General features: G+C 41.1%; 1 protein-coding gene and 1 pseudogene across 4 annotated transcripts in view; both read right to left on the minus strand.

The window, feature by feature from the left end:
• Window positions 1-4855, minus strand: part of INO80 (INO80 complex subunit) — a 123697-nt gene extending 118842 nt beyond the window's left edge. The window contains exon 1 of one of the 3 annotated variants that reach the window (XM_027553582.1): window positions 4151-4855. The gene's annotated coding sequence lies outside the window, so the exon portion shown is untranslated. The remainder of the gene's footprint in view (window positions 1-4150) is intronic. The other 2 variants (XM_027553580.1, XM_027553583.1) reach the window with 2 other exon arrangements.
• Window positions 4856-19713: 14858 nt separating this feature from the next.
• LOC113900116 lies at window positions 19714-20920 on the minus strand (annotated as a pseudogene). The gene has a single exon (XR_003513068.1). The product of XR_003513068.1 is annotated as a small ubiquitin-related modifier 1 pseudogene (transcript).
• Window positions 20921-24509: the final 3589 nt, after the last annotated feature.

Here is a 24509-nt window from a genome sequence, read left to right on the forward strand (position 1 = left end):
AAGGAATTTCATAAACCATTAGGTTCAAGTATCATTAAATGGTTGTTCACCTGAAATGAACTAGGGATGGAAAAGTCTCTGGCTTTGGAATATTTAAATTGGGTCTGGTCTGTTCATGAGCTTTAACCACTTTCTGTGTTATTAAGTTTCATAAACAAACCACTCATTATACATCTATCTAACAATATTCATCTTTCAAGCTAGTTCTAATTTTCCAGATTAACAATTTAATAATAGTCCACCTCAGTCTTCATCACTCCATTGTGAAGTCAAATTTATCTTCATATGAAAGCCTTCATTATTTATACTGGAAACTTCCCTCCTGCTTAATTTGTTCTTCTTTGAGGTGTAATAATTTAAGTCTAAGAGTGAATGCACTGTGGTTTTCTACAAAGATAATACAAATACAGTCCATTTCTAAATTTTATTTTTCATACTTCTCTCAGGAGTGACTTTTTTAAACATTTATTTACTTATTAGACACACCAGGAGACATTTGGGATCTTAGCTCCCCAAGAATCAAACCCATGCCTCCTGCAGTGAAGCATGAAGCCTGAAACCACTGGACCAACAGGGAAGTTCCAGGAGTGAAATACGTTGACAGCCTTTCTAGTAATATTCAGACAACAATCTCAGAGAGAAACTGACCACTTGGCCTAGCATTCCTTTTACCATATTGATGTTCACTAGCCATTTTTCTGTTCATGCCAAGGAATGAAAGATTTACCCAGTTTATCCTCCTCAGTTAACTAACTTCTTGCCCAGAAAAGGTAGCTGTCACATGCAAACCCAAAGGCAGCTTATCTGTTTATATTCATAAGAAATATGAATCATTTTAGTACCAGTATAAAAAGGTGAACACTATACATGAATACCCTGAGAAAACCCTATATGCCATACATGTTCTTTCCTACTGCATAAGTTTCCTCTTCCAAATCAAAACTAAACGTATGTTAAAGTTTTTGACATGTTCTTCAAAGGTGAAAATAAACTAACATTTCTTAATATGCTGTCTTATAGCTGATATGTCATTTAATCTCAGAAGTGAAAATTATTGTACCTGTTTTACAAATACGGAGAACTGAAACAAAAAGTTCATTGACTTATTCAGTGCTAAGTGGGACTCAAACCTAAGTCTTTTTAAGTTCAAAACCAATGTCTTTCTATTATACAACAAGGTTTCTCTTCAGCTAAATTATCACTCGCTTTTCCCCTAAAAAGTCCTGTTCATGTGAATGCAAATTTGAGCCAACAATCCTTCTACTTCTTAAAAAAAAAAAAAAAAAAAATCACTGGTTTGATGCATATCAAATGACTTAGCTACATGTTGGACTCTCCAAGGCAAAGGCTCTTTAAACTAGGGTCCAAGAAGTTGGATGGGAAAAAACGTACATCCTTATTTTCACTAACCTATAACTGAAATAAACATTTTCTTCTATTCTGAATGTAGTTCCCGTAGCATACCACAGCAGTATGAGCAGGACAATCACTAGTTGTTAAAACGTGAACTATATTTTATACATTTGAAAAATCAAATTCTGAGAAGGGGTTCACAGGTTTCTTTAGACTATTAAGGGGTTCAAAGCACATAAATAATGTAAGGATACTGCTCCGACACCATCACACAGTTACCAAACCTGGTAATGAAGGTTTACAAAGGCATGTCACACAGTTTATTCATTGTCTTTTAGTCAGTTTAAAATGTGGGGAATTCCCTGGCGGTCCAGTGGTTACGACTCTGCTTTTACAGCCAAAGGCTCAGGTTCAGTCCCTGGCTGGGGAACTAAAATACCACAAGATGCATGCCAAATTTTAAAGAAAAAAAAAGGACAGCATTTAGTCCCAGTGATTTTTTTCACATCGAATTTGTCAATGACATTGGCTATTACTGATATCCTACTTCTGACCTAACACATATGGAAATCTCTCCTATGTACTTACAAAACCCAGGCATTAAACTTCTTTGTGACCAACTTTTCAACTCTAAGCAAACCTACTGTACTACAATTAGCAAGAGAATCCAGTACTTCTACAACTGAAATTTCGCACTTAATACACAGCCATAGTTCAAATGTTTAGGTCCCTTCACTCCCCCAACTCATATGCTGAAATCCTAACTGCCAAGGTGACGACGGTATGAGGTAGAACAGGAGCCCTGCTGATTAGATCAGTGCCCATATAAGGTATTTAGTAAGTATTAACGACTATGCTCTTCTCAGTCTTCTGCAGGCTACGACCTAGTGTATCAAAATCCTTGTGCTTAAGAAGCAAACCTGTCACCAATTTCACTTCTTTTCCTACACAAATTCAAAGTTTCCTATTAATCTTACCCAATTCCTACCAATCTTATCCAAATCTTATCCACTCTAAAACTCAATGCATCCCAGCATTTGTATTTTGTGTGAACTTTATGTTAACATGTTAAATCCCCAAGCCAGTTTTAACCTTGTGGGCAGAAAAGATGCCTATTAGTCCTTCCCTCGTCCTATGTCTACACAAGTTAACGGCAGTCAAAAACTGTTTAACGATACCTTCCCTTGGTAGTACCATGACAAACTTTCACGAAGTGAAATTATAACATCACAGCTTTAGGTCTGTAGCTGAGCCTGAATCACATTTGTACCTTGATGTACTCAAAATGTTTTTATTAGTCATAAAATTTCTAATCATATTTGTGCTCCTTACATTAGTTTTTTTCCTATTAAAAAACACAGACCTTTAAAAATTGATTCGTATTCTTCTGAAACAAATTGTAGAGGAAAACATAGAAAACTAAAACAATGGAATTTAACTCTCAAAAATACAAATTTATTTTAGAATCTAGTTAAGTATGTGACTTTTACCATACATAATAACCAAATGAATGTTTTATAGGAAAAGCTTGAGAATTTCAAGAATAAAACACAACCAGAATTGGAACACTAATTGGCAACAAAAAGAAACAAAGTCCTGATACATGCTACAACATGAAAGAGCCTTGAAAACATGGTTAAGTGAAAGAAGATACCCACAAAAGGACACATATTGTATGATTCTGTTTATATGAAATATCCAGAGTAGGCAAATCTACAAAAACAGAAAAGAGATTAGTGATTGCTAGGGGTTGGGTGAAGAGGAGAAGGGAGTAACTGCTAAGGGGGCTTCTTTTTGGAGTGATCAGTTAATAGTGCACTGTGCTAGCTATACAACTCAATTCGTATGCTAAAAATCATGGAATTGTACACTTTAAAAGGCGGAGCTTTTTGGTATGTGAATTATATCTCAGTAAAGGTGTTACTTTAAAAATGAATTACAAAAAGCCGCCACTTGTAAACCACAATGAAAATTCCCTTTGGGAAAGGAAATCATGAAAGTCATTGACTGGAAAAGTAAGCTGGTTACCTAAAATGTTAGCAAAGTCAACCACCTCATTTCTTCTTCCATTAAAATAGTGAGTGCCTTCTTAGAACCTCTCACTCCTAAACTGTAGGGGGCTTCCACCCTCGCTGATTACGGAAGTAGTAGTTTTCAACAGCGACCTCAAGAAGGAACGTCAAATTGGATGACACTTGCCTAGACGCCCTACAAAGGCCAAAAGCCTAGAAGGGGTGACACCTACACACTCCTAAGTGTGCGCACGTGTTAGGCTGCACCCACCCAACACCAACAAGCAAAATGGACCATTCACCCAGATCCCAACTCGCTCGCATAAACTGACACACTATCAAGCCCTTAGAGCTCATTTGTTTAAAAGGACAAATACAGCAGTCCACACCGGGTTCCCACTCGGGCCCAACCAGCCCCCGCCCTGCCCCACCCCACCCCCAAACCCACACACGTGTTAGCCGACACCGCCCCACCGGGTCCCACGTGCACCTGGTCTAACACACTCCTCACGTGTGGGCACCCCACGGGCTTTCTAGGCTGGCCGAGGTCACCGCGTGACCCCAGGTCTCCAGAGGTAGGAGAGAGTAAGAACAAGGCCCAGATCCCTGAGGTCCCAACCCTGCGAGGAGTGTCCACACCCATCCTCCCTACTAACCCCAACAAATCCCAGGGCCGGGGGCGACGGCCCCTTTAAGACGAGGCCCAGTCGTCGCCCACAGAGAGGGGCGCAACGGGGCCTACACAACCCCCCCTCCGTTCGTCCGCCCACGTCTAGTCGCCTCACCTCGGGCCGCCGGGCCCCGCCGCCGCGGCGGCGGCGGAGGGGGGGCGGGGTGCGGGCGGGGTCCGGAGGGGGGGGTCGCCCCGCCGACGGTGGAGCCGCGGTTCGCTCTCTGAGGCCGTGGGACGGTGACTGCGTTGGGCGTGGACGCTCCTAGCTCGCTCCTTCGGCGGCTCCTGGGACCCCAAGATGGCGGCGGCGCTGAGGCGGCTGCGGGCGCTGGGCCGGCGGCGGCGGCGGCCACTTTCACTCACTGAGAGGAGCGGAGCAGGGACACGGGGAGCCATGGCGGGGGGGAGGAGAGGCGCCATAGCCAGGCCAGAACAATCGAGCCGCTACTCAGTGGGCTTACCCCCGCCCCGCCCACGCTCACTGCTCGTCGCCAGCCCGTGGCCGTCCGCAGTGCCGCTGCCGTCGGCCTCGTGCAGCTCGCACCCCGCCGCTGCCGCCTGACGCCCCGCGCGGACCGGGGTTCAGGGGAAGACCCTGATCCATGCCATCTGAGGGCAGATTGGTTGGGGCTGGGACTGGCGAAGATTGCCGAAAGGCGGCGGGGAGGAGGAGGAGGATGTCATCGCTAGAGTGAGCAAGCAGATCTCGCGGGAGCAAATGTCGCGAGACCTCTCTGATCTGCAACCGCCAAAGAAAGGTTACTTTTCCCGGAAGTAACGTCAGTCCAAACGGCCCGGGATCCTGGGAATGTTTGTTGCTGCAGATGGAAGTGGGAGGGTACTTGTGATTAGTTTGTTAACGGCTACCAAACACTGCTCAGTTCACTTGAGGAAAAGTATAGGCTCAGGTGTGATATTTTACATTGTTTTTGGTCCCTTTGGGCAGGGTCGTATTTTGTGGGGAAGGCCCTGCTCTGTAGGACCACTCTTAACACAGTAGTTTGGGGCTCCAGTTTGGGCTCAGGGACCAAAACTGCGATGCTGTGGCACAGTTGGGCAAGGTACCTAAGTGAAGGTTTTAGGATTCAAGCACCTGGGAATACACAGACCCGTCATCAGAAATGTCTCAGTATTCTAACACCCACCCAATAAACCTCCGAAAAGGGAGTAATTGACCTGTCTGTGCCAGCTCAACAGTTTGCACCCTCTGCTGCCCACATTTACTAAAATTAATGCAACTCGGTTACCAGCATCTGTGATGAGAAGTACCTAGTGTACAGTCTAATTGCAGGTAAGGATTAGAAGAACTTACTGAAAGTTAACTATTTCATTTCCCTCATGTCTCATGTTTTAATTCATTTAATTCTGGCCCTTAGCATTTAAACAAAACAACATTCGCTTAAAGTCGTAAGTAGCCTTCTTGTGCCAAATTCGCTGGACTTTGAAAAGTTAAATTTGCTTAAAGGCAAAAGTACTACACACTTTCTGGGGACTTTCCTGGTAGTCCAGTGGTTAAGAATCCTTGCAATGCAGAAGGATTCAACCCCTTTTTGGGAAACTAAAATCCTGCATGTAGTGGAGCAACGAAGATCCCATGTATGCAACGAAGACAAGGTGCAGATTAATAAGTTTTTTTTTTTTTTTTAATTACACCTTTTGTGAAAGAGACAAGGGGATGTAAGAACACACACAAATACCTGCTCATTTGTCCGGGAGAGGAGTCAACACCTGCTCATTTGTCAGGGGGAGGAGTCGGGGGATACACCAGAAGATAAAGTGAATTATGTCCTGTATGAGAAGGGTGGGGAGAAGGGGAGAATGGGAACAAGGTTGCAGGATTAACATGGGAGTGGCAATTTTGTATAAGACTGTCTTTTAGAACCCTATGTTTCACATACCTAGAAACATAAACACCTAAAATCAACTGGGATAATATTTAAGTAACAACTAGCTGACTGGAGCTGAAATCGAAAGGAATAAAGGGGGAAAAGTCAGTAAACTAGGGAGGGACCAAGATGTCGAGTCCCTTAAAGTTCAGATGTAGGTAGTCAGTTTGTTTTCTTTGTCTGAGCTAACAAATTACTACAGAAGAGTGGCTTGCTGTTGCTGCTGCTAAGTCCCCTCAGTCATGTCCGACTGTACGACCCCGTAGACGGCAGCCCACCAGGCTCCTCCATCCCTGGGATTCTCCAGGCAAGAATACTGGAGTGGGTTGCCATTTCCTTCTCCAGTGCATGAAAGTGAAGTGAAAGTGAAGTCGCTCAGTCATATCCGACTCCTCCTGACCCCATGGACTGTAGCCCACCAAGCTCCTCCGTCCATGGGATTTCCCAGGCAAGAGTACTGGAGTGAGTTGCCGTTGTCTTCTCCGAATAGTGGCTTAACACCAATTTATTAGCTTACATTCTGTAAGTCAGAAGTCTGACAGTCTCAAACTGGACCAAAATCCAGGTGTTGGCTGGGCTGCCTTTATGGGGGCTCTTGCAAAGTGTTTCCTTTTCCAACTTCCAGAGGCTGCTTGCATTCCTTGGCTTCTGAGGCCCTTCTTTTTATCTCAAGGCAGAAATGACAGTTTGTTATTTCTCATGTTACATCAGACCAACTGTTAACCCTTTAAGGAGCCCTGTGATTACAACAGGGCCACTCAGATAATCTAGGATAATCTTCCTATTTTAAAATCAACTGATTAGTAACCTTTAGCTCACCCGCAACCTTAATTCCCCCTTGTCTGTAACCTAATATATTCAGGTGGCAGTAGTGGTAAAGAACCCGCCTGCCAATACAGTAGATGCAAGAGACGCGGGTTTGATCCCTGGGTGGGGAAGATCCCCTGGAGAAGGAAATGGCAACCCACTCCGGTATTCTTGCGTGGAGAATCTCATGGACAGAGGAGCCTGGCAGGCTACAGTCCATGGCGTCACAAAGAGCCAGACATGACTGAGCATGCATGCTCATAGTTGATCACATTCTATTTAATTTATTCACATGTTTCGTGGATATCCTTGGGGGGATAGCATTATTCTGCCCCCCTCCCCATTCTGTCCTAGAACTTTTGATATACAACTCTAATCTTTCATCTATGACTTTCACATTAAAGTTCAGTTTTTTCCAATCTAATAGTCTTGCGTTCTTTTTTTTTTTTTCTGGCCTCATTGGACAACTTGTGGGATCCCAGTTCCTGACCAGAGATTGAACTCTGGCCCCTGAAATGGAAGTGCTAAGTCCTGATCACTGATCATTTCTGTGGTATTCTTGCTGAATGTATAATCTCATTCAATCACGAAAAAAAAAAATTAGGCAAATTGAAATTGGGGGATGTTCCAAATAATTTCTCAATACTCTTTGAAACTGTCAAGATCATGAAAGACAAGGATCTCAGGGCAATTATAGACTGATAGGGACTAGGAAGAAATAACAACTAAATGTAATATGGTATCCTGTAAAGAAAAAAGGACATTGGTGGGAAAACTGGTGACACGTGTATAAGGTCTCTAATTTAGCTCCTAATGTACTAATGTTCATTCCCTTGTTTTGATTACTGTGCTAAGGTTCAGTTCAGTTCAGTTGCTCAGTAGTGTCCAGCTCTTTGTGACCCCATGGACTGCAGCAACACCAGGCCTCCCTGTCCATCAGTAACTCCCAGAGTTTACTCAAACTCTTGTCCATTGAGTTGGTGATGCCATCCAATCATCTCATCCTCTGTCATCCCCTTCTCTTCCTGCCTTCAATCTTTCCCAGCATCAGGGTCTTTTCAAATGAGTCAGTTCTTCACATCAGGTGGCCAAAGTATTGGAGTTTCAGCTTTAACATCAGTCCTTCCAATGCATATTCAGGGCTGATTTCCTTTAGGATGGACTGGTTGGATCTCCTTGCAGTCCAAGGGACTCTCAAGAGTCTTCTCCAACACCACAATTCAAAAGCATCAATTCTTTGGCGCTCAGCTTTCTTTATAGTCCAACTCTCACATCCATACATGACTACCGGAAAAACCATGGCCTTGACTAGATGGACCTTTGTTGGCAAAGTAATGCCTCTGCTTTTTAATATGCTGTCTAGGTTGGTCATAACTTTTCTTCCAAGGGGTGTCTTTTAATTTCATGGCTGCAATCACCATCTGCAGTGATTTTGGAGCCCCAAAAAATAAAGTCTGACACTGTTTCCCCATCTATTTGCCATGAAGTGATGGGACCAGATGCCATGATCTTAGTTTTCTGAATGTTGAGTTTGAAGCCAACTTTTTCACTCTCCTCTTTCACTTTCATCAACAGGCCCTTTAGTTCTTCACTTTCTGCCATAAGGGTGGTGTCATCTGCATATCTGAGGTTATTGATATTTCTCCCGGCAATCTTGGTTCCAGCTTGTGCTTCATCCAGCCCAGCGTTTCTCATGATGTACTCTGCATATAAGTTAAATAAGCAGGGTGACAATATACAGCCTTGACGTACTCCTTTTCCTATTTGGAACCAGTCTGTTGTTCCATGTCTAGTTCTAACTGTTGCTGTAAGATGTTAACATTGGGGAAGTTGAGTGAAGAAAATACAGAAAATCTTTTTTCCACATTCTCTGTAAGCCTAACATTAGTTCAAAGTAAAAGTTAAATACTTTTTAATTCCATTTAACTTTTCAACTATATTCATCTCCGTTATTGAAATATAGTCTTCCGTTGACTTTGGAATCACAATGGTCTGGTTTTCTTTTTCACTTTGGAGAGTTTTTTTTTTTTTAATAACTGTAGCAATTAGTCCACTAGTTCATAGATTCCAATCTTGACAAAATTAGGGATATGCAGGAACTTACATGAGAGTACAAAACTATTTTAAGACACACTCTGGACTGTAGTCCAGTGGTTAAGAATCCACCTGCCAACACAGGGGACGGGTTCAATTCCTGGTCTGATAAGATTCCACATGCCATGGGGCACCTAAGCCCTTAGGCCACAACTACTGAACCCTGTGCTCTAGAGCCTGTACTCCACAACAAGAGAAGCCACCGCAATGAGAAGCCTGCTCAGGGCAACTCGAGAGCGTAACCCACCCCCCCACTCTCCAAAACTAACAAAGCCCACTTGCAGCAATGAAGACCCAGTGCAGCCAAAAATTAATTAATTTTTAAAAATAGACATACTCTTTTCAAATTCATTACCTAACTTGAAATCACAGGAGACACAGAGGGACTTCACTTGGGAGGAGCTGGAGGTCTAAACTCAACCTCTTCTCAGATGTAGCAGAAAAAGAAAGGCAAGCATATGAGCAATAATAACCATGAAACTACTCCCACCAAGCATCAGCTCCATCCAGAAAAGGGATACTTCACACCATGCTGACTGCTAACAAGAATTCCAGGGAAAACAGTGAAGTGAACAACAAGGGCATCCTGCCTGGTATCTGTAACGTACACACTTGAAACATTAAAGCAAGGGCCAGAAACTGATGGTTATTGGCCATAACTGGTTTGTCGTAGCTTTTCTTCCAAGGAGCAAGCATCTTTTAATTTCATGGCTGCAGTCACTATCTGCAGTGATTGGTAGTGAACACTTAGAAATATTTGATGCAGGAACTATCCCAGATGAAATAGTGAAATGAGTTTTATCACACTGTAAGCATGGAGCAGCCAAAATCATACTGGAAGAGAGTCTTGTTCAGAGTGGAGAATGAAATGTTCTGACAGTTGTAGAATGAACGTCAGCAGGAAACTCAAGTCTTCTGAGAAGGAAAACAAAGCAGTTGTTGGAGGATCTTTGAGAAGTGTAAAGAATTAATTACAGAAGCTTGTTACTAAAGATACTTTCTTTCTAGAAAGGCAATCTGGCCAAGTTGAAAGAAACAGCAAATAACTACTAACTGTAAATAGTATCTTTCACAGCAAGTTTCTCAGCATTTAATATCTACAGATGAGACATGTATAGCTAAACTGATTAAGAAACCTCCACATATATCTGGTATTAATGTTATATATTCCATTCACATTCATCATCTCATATGATACTGTAAAGGTGATAGTATGAACATTTCCATTTTACGAATGAAAAAAAGAACCTCAAGGAGATTAAGTCTAAAATCACAAATCCAGTCAATTAGGAAATCCAGGATTTGACTCAAGACATTTGAAAGAAATCCACAGCATTGTGGTGAAAAGCTCTGAGGTACAATGCAAAAGATTTTTATCTCCTTAGGGCATGCTGGAATTTTAAGATATATGTCAAAGTACCAAACAAATTCAATATATTTAATGATAATGACAACAGATCCCTTTTAAGTTGGTGCTAGAGGGACTTAGCAGCAGCAGCAGCAGCAGCAGAGTCAGCAGCATGGCAAGAAGGAGGATGTAAAAAGGAATAAATAAATTTAGCCATGAGTGATAAAACATGGCCTATAGAAAATTTTATAAATAGCATTATATGTTTAGCTTCTTTTCTTCTTTGTGGTTATTTTATAATAGGGAAGATGTAACAGGGAGAGTTAGATTGTTATGAGGATATATTTAAATATCTATAGAAAGATAATTTTTAATATTGCCTTAAAGGTAGGTGAAATAGATAGTTCTAATGCCAATAATATATTTCAGGTGGCTTGTGCTTTCAAATATCTTATATGATGTGATAGTCTGAGTTTCTACCTTGAAGTTGGAAGACTATGAAAACCACCATGTGGGTAGGTGAGTGGAACACTAGAAATAAAGGACAAAAACAGTGCGAAATGGTGTAGCCACCGTAGAAACAGTCTGGCAGTTCTTCAAAAAGTTAAGTACATTGCTACCATTCGATCTAGCATTCCACTCCTAGGTATAGACACGTATGAAAACATACGTCCACATAAAAACTTCTATACAAATGTTCATAGCAACATTATTAATCATAGTCAAAGTATACCTAAATGTCCATTAACCAATGAAGGGGTTTACAAATGTATATTCACACAATGCAATATTATTCAGTAATAAAAAGGAATGAAGTACTGATACATGCTGCAACATGGATGAACCTTGAAAGCATTACACTGAGTAAAAGAAGTCAGTCACAAAAAACCACATATTACATGATTCTATGCATGTGAAATGTCCAGAATAGGCAAAGTCCTAGAGATAGAATGTAGATCAGTGGTTGCTTAGGGCAGAGGAGGTTGTAGGAAGAGACAATAATAGCTAAAGTATATGGGGTTTCTTTTTTGAGGTGATAAAAATATTCTAAAATTGATTGTAGGGATTTCCCTGGCAGTCCAGTGGTTAAGACTCTGCACTTCCCCTGCAGGGGGCATGGGTTCAATCTCTGGTTGGAGAATGAAGAGCCTGCAGACCATGCTACACGGCCATAAATAAATAAATAAAATAGATTGTGGTGATAATTGCATATACCTGTGAATATACTTGGAGAAGGCAATGGCACCCCACTCCAGTACTCTTGCCTGGGAAATCCCATGGGTAGAGGAGCCTGGTAGGCTGCAGTCCATGGGGTTGCTGCAAGTCGGACACGACTGAGTGGCTTCACTTTCACTTTTCACTCTTATGCATTGGAGAAGGAAATGGCAACCCACTCTAGTGTTCTTGCCTGGAGAATCCCAGGGATGGGGGAGCCTGGTGGGCTGCCGTCTATGGGGTCGCACAGAGTCGGACACGACTGAAGCAACTCAGCAGCAGCAGTGAATATACTAAAACTGCTAAATTGCACACTTTAAATTGATGAGTATGTGAACATATCTCAAGAGAGCTGTAAAATAGAAAAGGAGCAGCATGAAGAACTTAGAGACCAGATCTCGCCAGCAGCATCCTCAAAAGCCCCCTTTTTTTCCCCTAGACAATGCTTAAAGCAGAACAACAACAACAACAAGCTAGAGTTGTTCTCCATATGACCCAGCAATCCCACTCCTAGGCATATATCCTGAGGAGACCAAAATTGAAAAAGACACATGTACCCCATTGTTCATTGCAGCACTATTTACAATAGCTAGAACATGGAAGCAACCTAGATGTCCTTCAACAGATGAATGGATAAAGAAGTTGTGGTACATATGCACAATGGAATATTACTCAACCATAAAAGAACCTAGAACCTATTATACAGAGTGAAGTAAGTCAGAAAGAGAAAGAGAAATATCGTGTACTAACACATATATATATGGAATCTAAAAAGGTGGTACTGATGAATTTACCTGCAAGGCAGCAATGGAGAAACAGACATAGAGAACAGACTTATGGACACAGGGAGAGAGGGGAGGAGAGGGTGAGATGTCTGGAGAGAGTAACATGGAAACTTACATTACCATACGTAAAATAGATAGGCAATGGGTATTTGCGTTATGTCTCAGGGAACTCAAACAGAGGCTCTGTATCAACCTAGACGGGTGGGATGGGGTGGGAGATAGGAGGGAGGTTCAAGAGGAAGGGGATATATGTATAACTGTTGGCCACGGGCTGGGTTTGGGCTGGGGGTTGGGGGTCGCTGATGACAGAGGAGCGTGAAGAAACATTTGAACGATGGAAATGTTCCATATATTGATTGTGGCACTGTTTGTCAAAATTCGTAGAACTACACATTCAAAAGGGTGAATTTTACTGTGTAAATTTTATCCCAATAAATCTGACTTTTAAAAATGTTAAAAAAAAAAAAACAAAACAAACTATGGCTGATTCATTTTGATGTTTGACAGAAAACAAAATTCTGTAAAGCAATTGTCCTTCAGTTAAAATATAAATTAAAAAAAACAACTAGAGGCATTCTTAATCAGATAGTGGATGTGTCCACATTTTAGCTGTTCAGAATAATCCCAGCATGGTTATGATTTGTATAATAGGACAGCCCAGAGGCCAATCTGGTTCTAACCCAAATCAAAGATCCTGTGAGGCTACAAGAGTATTCCTTAGTTGGTCCCTAACAACCCTGAGTACCTGTACATGTTCCACACCTATCCTAATCTGAATTCATACCCCATAAGTCTAGACCATATCCAGACAGATGTCAGGGACAGAATGAATAGCACTCATTATCTCTTCTCTTTGCCAGTGCAGGCAATGAATGCCTGGGGACTGTTGTGTGTCAGATCTTAAAAAAGGGAGAAACCAGTTTGACTTCATGCCAACACTAGAGGTGACATGCCTAAGAAGGCTGGAGCTGAACCATGCATGCACTCTGAAGGAGAAGAGAGGACTCTTGGGTTTTTGCTTTTTTTTTTAAATTTATTGGAGTATAGTTGATTGACAACGTTGTGTTAGGTTTAGGTATACAGCAAAGTGAATCAGTTACACATGTATATACATCTACTCTCTGCTCATTTTTTTTTAGGATTTTTTTTTTCCATGTAGGCCATTACAGAGTATTGAGTAGAGTTCCCTGTGCTATACAGCAGGTATAGTTAATCTATTTTATATGTAGTAGCGTGTACATGTCAGTCCTAATCTCCCAATTTATCCTTCCCCCACCTCTTATCCCCTGGTAACCAGAAGTTTGTTGTCTACATCTGTGACTCTGCTTCTGTTCTGTAAATAATTTCATTTGTACCCTCAAGATTTAAAGCAAGAGACAAACCCAACAGGCTCTAGGTTGTTTCTGCTGTTGCTGCAGTTGTTGAGTTGCTAAGTTGTGTGTCTGACTCTGCGACCCCATGGACTGTAGCTCACCATGCTCCTCTGCCCATGGGATTTTTCAGGCAAGAATACTGGAGAGGGTGGCCATTTCCTTCTCCAGGGGATCTTCCATACCCAGGCATCAAACCTCTCTTGCATTGGCAAGCAAATTCCTTACTGCTGAGAAGCAGGCCAGCTAGGTTGTTTCTACAACCAGCCTATTTTCTTTCTCCATGTCAGAAGCATATTGGGCAGGGTTTAGAAGAATTTCCATGTACTTATTTCCCTTTGACGTGTGCTCAAAGCAAGTCTCAGAGAAAGCAAACCCCTTACTCCCAGAGGGGCAAATCCAGCTGGTTCTTGACAGGTTCACTCATCCTACAAAAAGCATGAAACATTCAGGCAATTTTCCAGCATCCTCTCCACCACAGTCAACTCTTAGAAGTCCTCTTTGGGTTTCAGGCTCTTCCCTCACCAGTGTTTGGTCTCACCTCACCTCAAGGAGACACTACGTTGCATTTCATCAACAACACACTTTCCACAGTACCCTTTGCCCTACCAAACTCCATTTCTGGGATTGTAAAAGCATATTGGAGCAGAGTTCAAAGAGGATAGGGACATTAACCAGAATGGAGCATCTATGTGTTCCATCTTTTCCCTAATGTCTGTGGTTTTTTGTTTTCTTTCTTCAAGATCCAGCTCGTAAATTTGAGAGAAAGTTAGTGAGAAGAAGGAGTCAGTCAATGAGAACCAAGTCTGGAATGTGAGGCCCAGGGAGACACTGAATTCATGCCAAGGATGGGCTATCCAGGACTTCCCAGATGGTTCAGTGGTAAAGAAATCTACTTGCCAATGCAGGAGACATGGGTTTGATCCCTGGACTGGGAAGATCCCCTGGAGGAGAGCATAGCAATCCACTCCAGTATTCTTGCCTGGAGAATTCCATGGACAGAGAAGCCTGGTGGGCTACAAACCATAGGGTCACAAAGAGTCAGACACGAATGAGCAGCAGAGCACACACACACACTGGGCTATCCAGCAGACTGGGCTGCTATCCACTTTTTGGCCTTTTATGGTCTACCTTGAAACTGTCAAGGCATAAAAGGGGGAGTGATTTTTAGTATTATGATGAAGGCATAATGAGCTAAAGATCAATGACAGAAATATTCTCGAAGTCACTTTGGTTGCAGCCAGTTTTTATTGCATCCTAACAGCTGCACCCCTTCTTCATTTATCTATCGGTTGCGTCCAGCCACTTTCCCTCCTCTCTCAGAATCACCAAGTGGGGTGCATTCCACTTAGGAGGGAGCTGATTTTGAGGGTTTTTAGATACACCTAGGTCCTGGTGGGAAGGAATAGCACTTGGTTACCATATTCCGTGAGAGTTTTCATGGTTTCTTCTACCTGGAAAGCATACTTGAGTTGTTCCATTCAAGGGAATTAAGGTTTGAGTCCCAATCTGAGTTACACAGTTTCAATCCCATTCAAAAGGATCATCCTTTCCTTTCAACTTTTCATATAAAGGCCTAGATATTAGACCATATTTAGGGATCCAGATGGAGAAGGCAATGGCACCCCACTCCAGTACTCTTGCCTGGAAAATCCCATGGACAGAGGAGCCTGGTAGGTTGCAGTCCATGGGATCACTAAGAGTCAGGCACAACTGAGCAACTTCACTTTCACTTTTCACTTTCATGCATTGGAGAAGGAAATGGCAACCCACTCCAGTATTCTTGCCTGGAGAATCTCAGGGACAGACGAGCCTAGTGGGCTGCTGTCTATGGGGTCGCACAGAGTCAGACGCGACTGAATCGACTTAGCAGTAGCAGTAGGGATCCAGATGTGACAAAACCCAGCCATCCTCAAGAAACTCCTAAGCTATCTTCCAGTTTTGGGTAGGTGAGGCTGAAAATGGCTTCTTTTCTTTTCTGGGGTAGGCTTCTCTGACCTGTGAGAATGAAGCCTAGATAGGACACCCTAGTTTGTGATATTTGAGCTAAATCTGGGACAATAAATGTCCAGGTTTTAGATGGACTATCACAGGACTGGCTCCTGCAGCTAGCCTACCCACACACCCATCCCTGGGCCCAAACCTCGGGATTTAATCCTAGGAGGTCCACTTGTTCTGCCTAGGTAAGGTTTTCCTCAGCCATTACCATTATCTCTTTGTGCCTTGGTCTAGGGGAACACCAATCTCCAGTTTGTTTCCCATTAGGTGGATAGTAGCCCCAATGTTTGTATGATACACAGGGGTACAGGGTGTTCAGGGACATATAGAAAGGAATGGGTGAGAATGTGTGCATGCAGTTTATATTCTAATGGTTCTGTGAATGCCTGTTCTTAGGCCTCTCCTGATATCCCCAGGCCCTTTTATCCTCTGACTTTTCCTCCTCTATATCTTGGTTATTAAACACCTGGCAGGCAACCTTGCTGAGGCGAGAGGCCGGGAGGGCTATCTGGTTCTGCTTCCACTTTTTGAAGTTTTCACCTCATGTCCAGGTCACTTTGGGAAGTTAAACAGGACCTCAGGATTGCATTCCCTTCTAATCACTCAGGACCAGTAGTAGTATAGATTTGGTGATATTCCTTGGGGCACTCTAGGAATGCTGAAAGGTTTTGTGTTGGTTTCTAATGATTTCCTTTATCTTATTATGATTGAGTTTTTTGTTGCTGTTGTTTGTTTGTTTGTTTTTAATCCCTGCTGCATGGTGTGAGTTTCTCTGAAGTAGGCAGGGGAGCCCTGTGAGCCCTTTGTAAGACCGGGAACCCCAGTACCTGGAAGACCTGTGAGTTGCTGGCCAGACAAGAAACACTCACTGCCTACCTGGCCCCTCTGCTTGGCAGGCGAATCTTGGGTGATTATCAACTGAGGTTCCACAAGTTCTCCTGCTGGTCTCAGCACAGAATACCAGGTGCCTTTAGTGACCTGGTAAGCACCCCATGGGACTCCCTCGTGCTTTTAGCACTCACATGGTGTGAAGTCTGAAACTCCTTCTTTTTGGTTGAAAGGAGAAAAGAGAACACCCTTGACTCAGATAGTTGTGCCACTTCCTAACAAACAAGTAGGTTAAGAACTAACGTGCCTAAATGGCTGTGGCTCTGAGGCAGTCCTGTCTAACCTGTGGGTTATTCTGACTGGGGAAGGACTATCTTAAGCACAGGCTGTTATAAATTCAAGGGGGACCCCCAGTCACATCAGTCTGCCCCATTGGATACCGCCTATTTTGGTCTTTCGAGGAATCCATTAACAGTTCGGCACTGGTTCCAAATTTCCTGAACCAGAAATCTTATTTGGGTTGAATCTTAAGGTATTTGTGTGACTAATTTCCAACCAGGGTCCAACAAGCTGGCAGGACTTCCTTTGAGGTAGGTCCCCCATGGAAAAGGAGGCCTCATCCAGGTATCAGATCAGATCAGATCAGTCGCTGAGTCGTGTCCGACTCTTTGCGACCCCATGAATTGCAGCACGCCAGGCCTCCCTGTCCCATCACCAACTCCCGGAGTTCACTAAGACTCACGTCCATCGAGTCAGCGATGCCATCCAGCCATCTCATCCTCTGTCGTCCCCTTCTCCTTCTTCCCCCAATCCCTCCCAGCATCAGAGTCTTTTCCAATGAGTCAACTCTTCGCATGAGGTGGCCAAAGTACTGGAGTTTCAGCTTTAGCATCATTCCTTCCAAAGAAATCCCAGGGCTGATCTCCTTCAGAATGGACTGGTTGGATCTCCTTGCAGTCCAAGGGACTCTCAAGAGTCTTCTCCAACACCACAGTTCAAAAGCAGCAATTCTTCGGTGTTCAGCCTTCTTCACAGTCCAACTCTCACATCCATACACGACCACAGGAAAAATCATAGCCTTGACTAGACGAACCTTTGTTGGCAAAGTAATGTCTCTGCTTTTGAGTATGCTATCTAGGTTGGTCATAACTTTCCTTTCAAGGAGTAAGCGTCTTTTAATTTCATGGCTGCAGTCACCATCTGTAGTGATTTTGGAGCCCAGAAAAACAAAGTCTGACACTGTTTCCACTGTTTCCCCATCTATTTCCCATGAAGTGATGGGACATTTATGAAGACATGTGGCAACCTATGAGTGAGACTAGACTAAGCACAAAGAGGAAAAAAAAGATTTTATTTTATTATCCAGATTCTATTTTTATTCCCTGGGAATTGTTACTGGAATTTGCCAGTGACAGTATTTAAGACAAAAAAGCAAGCTATAACACTGAAGGCATGCCCTCAAACACACACACAGCCCTTTGAAAAAGTCTGAATTATAGGTTCAAGGCATGTAAAATTTTCTCTGCTCATAACTTGACTATTAAGCTAAGAGGAAGTATCAGACAAAAAAAATTAGGTTGTTTCTATATCTTGACTATTATGAATAATGCCACAATGAACATGGGAATGCAGGTATCTCTTCAAGATCTCATTTTCATTTTCTTTGGGAATACTCAGAAGTGGGATTACTGATAATATAGTAATTCTACTTTGAAGTGTTTGAAGCTCCTTCATAGTGGCAGTACCAATTTCTAATCCCACCAATAGTGCATAAATATTCCCTTTTCTCCACATCCTCACCAGGACTTGTTAGCTCTTGTCTTTTTTATAATAATCATTTTAACATATAAAATGATGATTTTGATTTATATTTTCCTGATGATTCTTGATGATTAGCACCTTTTCATGAACCTATTGATCATTTGTATGTCTTCTTTGGAATAATGTCTATTCAGCTCCTCTGCCCATTTTTAATATCAGATTATTTGTTTTGATCTGTTACAAGGCAAGGGTCAAGGTTCATTTTTTTTTAACATATGGATTTCCAATTGTTTCCACAATATTATAGATCCTTTGTTTTTTCATATAAATTTTAGAATCAGCTTACCAATTTATATCTGAAAAGGCTACTGGGACCCTGATAATATTTATGTTGAATCCACAGATAAACTTGAGAAGAATTAACAGCTTAACAATATTGACTCTTCCAATACATAAACAAAGTATGTCTGTCCATTTGTTTGTCTTCTTTATGTCATCAATTGTAATTTCAAAATATTAATACCAATCTTGTACATATTTTCTTAGTTTCACCCCTAAGTATTTCATGGGTCTTTTGCTCTTGTAAATGATATTTTTAGCATTTTAATTTCTGGTTGCTTGTTGCTATTTTATAGAAATATGATAGGTTTTTATACATAAATCTTATCTTCCTACAACACTGTAATATTCACTTACAGATCTAGTAGCTTTTTGGTAGATTCTTTGGGATTTTCTACATAGATAATCATGTTGTCTTTGAATAAAGATATATCACAGGGAAATATTCAGGCAAGTGTCCTCAATATATGATGTTCAAGCTGGCTGGTGAAAGTTTGAAGAATAAGAAGATATTTTGTTGTTGTTTAGTTGCTAAGTCAGATTCTTTACACAGTCTCAAAATATCTTCCTACAAAATACTTATTAACTAAAAAAGTAAAAACTTCATAGTGGAAAAGCCTGGGAATCATCACCTTAACCAACTGATCAAAGCTAACAAAGTTAATATCACTGGTAATAATACTAATTGAAAGCATGTGCCTTCTGCTATGATGCACTTCTGTGGAACTATGGATAAAGTAGTGTAACCCTAATCTAATCATGAAAGGGTATCAGAGAAACTCAAACAGAGAAACCCTGATCTTGGACCTTCTGCCTCCAGAACTGTGAGAAATAAATTTCTGTTGTTTATAGTTTATAAGCCACTCAGTCTATGGTATTTTGTTATGGAAGCACAAATGTGCTAAGACAATCACTGTCTGATGTTCTAAATATATAAAGAGGAAATACAAGAAACAACAATGCTAGAAGTTCAAGAAATGCAAAAAGGCAAGAAAATAAAAGTCATTCCAACTGGAAAGAAAGACATAAAATTGTCCCATTTGGAGATGACATGACTATCTACAAAGAAAAATCAAAGAATTTACTAAAAAAAAAAGAAAAAGAAATCTAAGAACCAACATGTGAGGTCATCAAGGTCTCCAGATGCAAGATAACCATAAAAAAATCAATTGCATTTTTATATACTAGCAATAAACATGTGGACACTGACATTAAAATACAACACCGTTTTTTTTTTTTTTTTACAGTTTTTACAAATATTTTGTTTATTTTAATGAAGCTGGTACAGACACTGTCCATTTAAAACCCATATCCCAGGCCAAAAAGTACAAATAAAGTCAAAAAGAGCAGTGTTCTGTTGTATACACTTCTGCATGAATAACTTTAACTGCTAATGAAAATTAGATCTTTTCTGGGATATTCTGACAAGATTTTTCTTTCATCTTAAAATGCTTTCTCTTCAGTGAAGCCATCTTTGGAGTTAGTCATTATTCTCTGTCATTTTGACTCCAAATGGATATTCCTCTTCTTTTGGTCCAGACCCTCAGATTTTAAAAGTAGCTTCAAGTTAAGGAAGGGTCATTTTCCCACAGTTCTGTTTTCCGAAAAACTTCCACCTCCCACTGAAAGTCATAGTCCAGGAGTGAAGCAATCACATGCTAGAACGTCAGGGCCAATTGGAAAGTCATTAGGAACACTCGAATTAGTTGATCTTATGTATCACAAGCCTGCAAATGCACAGTCCTGGAAAAGGCGGGCTCTCTATGCACACATGTAATTTTTAAAAAGGAGAGAGTGATATGAAGGGGGCTGAGGTTTGATCACCAAAGATCAGCACAATGAAAAGAAACAATAATGAATAATGGGCACTAGAATTCAAATTACCAGATGTTTTAAAGAGATGGGGTGCCAGTTTCAATTATGTTTTGAACACCACATTACAAAAGAACTATTTTTAAAAATAAAAAAGGATTAAGGGGAAAGAAAAAAAAATAAAAAGAATATCTAAACCGTTGAATGACCCCCTGTTTGTTCCTGATAAACTTCAATCACATCTTCTTCCTCCATTCCCAGTTCTTTTGGAGTGTGATTATCAGCAATTCTCTGACCTTCAAAGAGAAACCTGAGTGAATTCATGGGAACTCCCTGTCTTTGACAGTATGATTCTTTGAGTTTCTTGAGATGTGTCGTCATTTTCACTTTGAAGTGACTCTCACTGCTATCCTGTCTAATGACTTTGAGTTTAATATACTCTTCTTCCTTCTTATCTCCCAAGTCCTCGGTTGAAGGTTTTGCTTCCTGGTCAGACATGGTGACAGTGGTTCCCCCCGGGGTCTCCGCACACCAGCGGCCTCGGGTAGGTAGAACCTCGCTCCGGGGTTTACAAATCCGTCTCTCTACTGGACAGCACAACACCGCGGCTGGAGGGACTTCCATTACTCCTTGCGTCACTTCCTTACAACACCATTTAAGTCACTCAAAAAAAAAAAAAGAGAGAGAAATACTTGGGTGTAAATCTAGCATTGTATCCTATAATGCACAAAAGATACTAATTTGTATAAAGTTCAATTACTACATATTTTTTCTTTCGTTGCTTGTGCTTTTGGAGTGATACCTGGGCAAGCATTGCCTAATTCAAGATCACAGACTCCAACTGAACTGCAAAAGCAAATCAATGGAAGAAGAAACCTTTTCAACAAATGGTGTTGCAGTTAACTAGACATTCACAGGTAGAAAAACAGGCCTTGACCTAAGTTTCACGTCACATGAAGAATTAACATAAAGTCCATCCATCATGGACTCAAATGTAAAGTGTAAAACTAAACAACTTTTAGGAAAAATATAGCAGACAATCTTTGGGATAGAAAATAAAGCAAAGAGTTTTTAGACTTTAAAATTGTTATCCCTAAAATTAAAAAAAAAAAAAAAGTTATCCCTAAAATAAACTGATAAATTTTACTTCATCAGAATGAAAACGTTTTGCTTTATGAAAGACCCTGTCAGGAGGACGAAAAGACATGCTACACTGGAAGAAAATACTTACAAAGCACATATCCAACAAATACAAGTATCTAGAACATATAACAAATTCTCAAAACTGACCAATAGCCTTTTGCCCTGTCGCATCCATGAAAACAAGATGTGTTGGCAGCAATTCTACTGAAGTCACACATGAAAATTCAGTCAAGGTTCTCACTCTTGCTGCCACGCTCCCTAAACCTATACCCTTGATCCAGAAATGCATGCCACTGGTGTCTGCATCAGTATGCAAAGGATTGGGGTTTCATTCACATTGTAATAAGTGCTCTTCCTTGACTGGCTCATCCTAAACATCTACCAGTCAAAAGTAAACAATGCTAGCTCTTCCTACAACAAAAGCAAACTCCACAGTAAAAAGGAAAACAATCCAAAAGCAAACTATCCATGGACAAAAGACGTGAAGAGATGTTTCACCCAAGAAGATAAATGGCAAATGAACACATGAAACGATGTTCACCATCATTAGCCATTAGGGAAGTGCAAAATAAAATCACAATGAAGTACCACCTTACCCTACTCACACTCTAAAATAAAAAATTACAGACAGTATGTACAAAGTGTTATTGGTGATTTGGATTACTCATACATTGCTGCTGGAATGCAAAATGGTACAGCCACTTTAGAAAACAATCTGGTAGTTCTTCAAAAACTAAATATGTAATTGCCATGTGACCCAGCAGTTTCTCTCCTGGGCATTTATCCCAGAGAAATAAAGACTTACATTCATGTAAAAACCTGAACACGAATGTTTAGAGCACCTTTATTCGTAACAGTGAAAAAAATGGAAACAACCCAGATGTCTGTCAACAGGTGAATGATTGAATACACCATAGTATATCCACACCATGGATGAATCTCCAGAGAACTATGGTGAAAGAAAAAAGCCCATTAGTAAGTAGTTCTCTTTATCTAACCTCATTGAAATGATGAAATTATGGAAATGGAGAACAGATTACTGCTTATCAGGGTTAAGGAGGGGTAGGGATGGGAGGGAAATGGGGGAGGCTCTAAAAGAGCAACATGAGGGATCTTTCTGGAGATGGAAATGTTCTGAATCTTGACTTATCAGTGTCAGTATATTGGTTCTGATATTGTGCTGTAGTTTGGCAAGATGTTACCATTGGAGAAGATGGGTGAAGGATATATGAGATCTCTTTGTATTATGCTTTACAAGTGCATGCAACTCTAGAATTATCTCAAAATAAAAACCTAATTTAAAAAATAACTTGCCTATATTCTTCAAAATGTCATTGTCATGAAATATGAAGAAAGATTTGGGAATTGTTCCAGAATAAAGAAGACTAGAAAGACATGATAGTGAGTGCAACAGACATTTTTAGATTTTCTCATGCTAGTCAGGATATTATTGGAACAGCTGGCAAAATCTGAACACAGTCTTTAGCTTATAAAATAGTGCTATATCACTCTCATCTCCTGATTTTGTTAAATGTACTCTGGTTATATGAGAGAATTTCTTTTTTGTTATTAGGTGATATACACTGAAGTATTCCAGAGTAAAGGGATGATATGTCTGCAACTCAACATGATTGAGAAAAGAAGTAGAGAGAGTGAGAGAGACGATAAAACAAGTGTAGGTAAATGCTAACACTCAGAGAACCTGAATGAAGGATATCTAGAATTCTTTAAGCTATTCTTGTAACTTTTCTATCATCTGACATTATGTATAATTGAATAAAAAACATTCAAACAAAAAAAAATAAGCTATTGTATAAACATAGAATGAAATGCTATTCTTCAACAAAAAAGACCAAACTATATGGGACAACAAGGATAAATCTCAAAAACATTACACTAAATGAAAGAGGCATTACAGAAAAGAGTACATGCTGTATGATATGCTTACATGAGGTTCTAGGATAGGCAAAACTATGACAGAAAAAATCAAAACAAATGTTGCTTCCAGAGGGTGGAGGAGAGAAAATTCCTACTGGAATGGTGGCATTAGATGATTGGTTAGGATGCTACCTGGTGGTTAATAGGATGAGTACGTGTGTGCTAAGTCACTTCAGTCATATCTGATTCTTTGAGACTCCGTGGACTGTAGCCCACCAGGCTCCTCTGTCCATGGGATTCTCCAGGCAAGAATACTAGAGTAGGTTGCCACACCCTCTTCCAGGGGATCTTCCCCACCCAGGGGTCAAACCTGCATCCCTTAAGTCTCCTGCATTGGCAGACATGCTCTTTACCCCTAGCACCTAATATGGAGTCAGGGCCACACTTTATATTATGGGTGTTCAAGTGTTTGGGGTGAAGTGTTCTGTTATGTTTAACTTCCTCTGAAAACCATCAAAAAATAAGGTGACACCAATTGTAGAATCTGGGTATGGATGTAGTGTGTGTATGAAAGTCACTCAGTTGTGTCCCACTCTTTGCAACCCCATGGACTGTCCATGGAATTCTCCAGGCCAGAATACTGGAGTGGGTAGCCTTTCCCTTCTCCAGGGGAATCTTCCCAACCCAGGGATCGAACCCAGGTCTTCTACACTACAGGCAGATTCTTTACCAGCTGAGCCACAAGGGAAGTCCAAGAACACTGGAGTGGGTAGCCTATCCCTTCTCCAAGGGATCTTCCTGACCCAGAAATCAAACCGGGATCTCTCCCACGTTGCAAGCAGATTCTTTACCAACTGAGCTATTTGTGCACATATAGTAAGATTATGTTACAGGAGAAGGGGAAACAAGATGATGGTCACTTCCCAGGTCTGGGGTTAGCTCCTGGGATGGGCTGCCAAGTGAGGGTCCTTGACTTTATGTAGGAAAGAATTCAAGAGCAAGCCAGAGTAAAGTGAAAGCAAGTTTATTTAGAGAGATACACATTCTATAGGCAGAATGCAATCTCTCTTAGACAGTGAGAGCAAGCCTTGGCATTTGGGGTTGTTAGTTCTTATGGGTTGGGTAATTTATACAGTAATGAGTGGGAGGATTATTCCAACTATTTCAGAAAAGGGATGGTAATTTCCAGGAATTGGACACCACCTAC

The sequence above is a fragment of the Bos indicus x Bos taurus genome, chromosome 10 (genome assembly GCF_003369695.1).
Source record: "Bos indicus x Bos taurus breed Angus x Brahman F1 hybrid chromosome 10, Bos_hybrid_MaternalHap_v2.0, whole genome shotgun sequence".
Taxonomy (NCBI): Eukaryota; Metazoa; Chordata; class Mammalia; order Artiodactyla; family Bovidae; genus Bos; species Bos indicus x Bos taurus.